At 49.9% G+C, this 2,500-nt stretch overlaps 1 protein-coding gene across 1 annotated transcript in view; it reads right to left on the bottom strand.

Moving 5' to 3' along the window:
* LOC135528684 (WD repeat-containing protein 19-like) overlaps positions 1 to 2,500 on the bottom strand; it is a 71,246-nt gene that overhangs the window by 49,134 nt on the left and 19,612 nt on the right.

Below are 2,500 nucleotides of genomic sequence, written 5' to 3'. Positions count from 1 at the left end.
CCACTCTGGAGGAGAGACACACACTATCACACCACTCTGGAGGAGAGACACACACTATCACACCACTCTGGAGGAGAGACACACACACTATCACACCACTCTGGAGGAGAGATACACACTATCACACCACTCTGGAGGAGAGATACACACTATCACACCACTCTGGAGGAGAGAGACACACTATCACACCACTCTGGAGGAGAGACACACACTATCACACCACTCTGGAGGAGACATGGAGAGATACACACTATCACACCACTCTGGAGGAGAGATACACACTATCACACCACTCTGGAGGAGAGATACACACTATCACACCACTCTGGAGGAGAGATACACACTATCACACCACTCTGGAGGAGAGACACACACTATCACACCACTCTGGAGGAGGAGAGATACACACTATCACACCACTCTGGAGGAGAGATACACACTATCACACCACTCTGGAGGAGAGATACACACTATCACACCACTCTGGAGGAGAGATACACACTATCACACCACTCTGGAGGAGACATGGAGAGACACACACTATCACACCACTCTGGAGGAGAGATACACACTATCACACCACTCTGGAGGAGAGACACACACTATCACACCACTCTGGAGGAGAGATACACACTATCACACCACTCTGGACACACTATCACACCACTCTGGAGGAGGAGAGAGAGATACACACTATCACACCACTCTGGAGGAGAGACACACACTATCACACCACTCTGGAGGAGAGATACACACTATCACACCACTCTGGAGGAGAGATACACACTATCACACCACTCTGGAGGAGAGATACACACTATCACACCACTCTGGAGGAGAGACACACACTATCACACCACTCTGGAGGAGAGACACACACTATCACACCACTCTGGAGGAGAGACACACACTATCACACCACTCTGGAGGAGAGACACACACTATCACACCACTCTGGAGGAGAGATACACACTATCACACCACTCTGGAGGAGAGACACACACTATCACACCACTCTGGAGGAGAGACACACACTATCACACCACTCTGGAGGAGACATGGAGAGATACACACTATCACACCACTCTGGAGGAGAGATACACACTATCACACCACTCTGGAGGAGAGACACACACTATCACACCACTCTGGAGGAGACATATCACACCACTCTGGAGGAGAGATACACACTATCACACCACTCTGGAGGAGAGATACACACTATCACACCACTCTGGAGGAGAGATACACACTATCACACCACTCTGGAGGAGAGATACACACTATCACACCACTCTGGAGGAGAGACACACACTATCACACCACTCTGGAGGAGAGACACACACTATCACACCACTCTGGAGGAGAGACACACACTATCACACCACTCTGGAGGAGAGACACACACTATCACACCACTCTGGAGGAGAGACACACACTCACACCACTCTGGAGGAGAGACACACACTATCACACCACTCTGGAGGAGAGATACACACTATCACACCACTCTGGAGGAGAGATACACACTATCACACCACTCTGGAGGAGAGATACACACTATCACACCACTCTGGAGGAGAGATACACACTATCACACCACTCTGGAGGAGAGACACACACTATCACACCACTCTGGAGGAGAGACACACACTATCACACCACTCTGGAGGAGAGACACACACTATCACACCACTCTGGAGGAGAGACACACACTATCACACCACTCTGGAGGAGAGATACACACTATCACACCACTCTGGAGGAGAGACACACACTATCACACCACTCTGGAGGAGACATGGAGAGATACACACTATCACACCACTCTGGAGGAGAGACACACACTATCACACCACTCTGGAGGAGAGATACACACTATCACACCACTCTGGAGGAGAGACACACACTATCACACCACTCTGGAGGAGACATGGAGAGATACACACTATCACACCACTCTGGAGGAGAGACAACACACTATCACACCACTCTGGAGGAGAGACACACACTATCACACCACTCTGGAGGAGAGACACACACTATCACACCACTCTGGAGGAGAGACACACACTATCACACCACTCTGGAGGAGAGACACACACTATCACACCACTCTGGAGGAGAGATACACACTATCACACCACTCTGGAGGAGAGATACACACTATCACACCACTCTGGAGGAGAGATACACACTATCACACCACTCTGGAGGAGAGATACACACTATCACACCACTCTGGAGGAGAGATACACACTATCACACCACTCTGGAGGAGAGATACACACTATCACACCACTCTGGAGGAGACATGGAGAGATACACACTATCACACCACTCTGGAGGAGAGATACACACTATCACACCACTCTGGAGGAGAGATACACACTATCACACCACTCTGGAGGAGAGACACACACTATCACACCACTCTGGAGGAGACATGGAGAGATACACACTATCACACCACTCTGGAGGAGAGATACACACTATCACA

This window comes from Oncorhynchus masou, unplaced genomic scaffold (genome assembly GCF_036934945.1).
Source record: "Oncorhynchus masou masou isolate Uvic2021 unplaced genomic scaffold, UVic_Omas_1.1 unplaced_scaffold_1016, whole genome shotgun sequence".
NCBI lineage: Eukaryota > Metazoa > Chordata > Actinopteri > Salmoniformes > Salmonidae > Oncorhynchus > Oncorhynchus masou.
The sequence above is the reverse complement of the archived record's forward strand: the minus strand, read 5'-3'. Positions and strand labels throughout refer to the sequence as shown.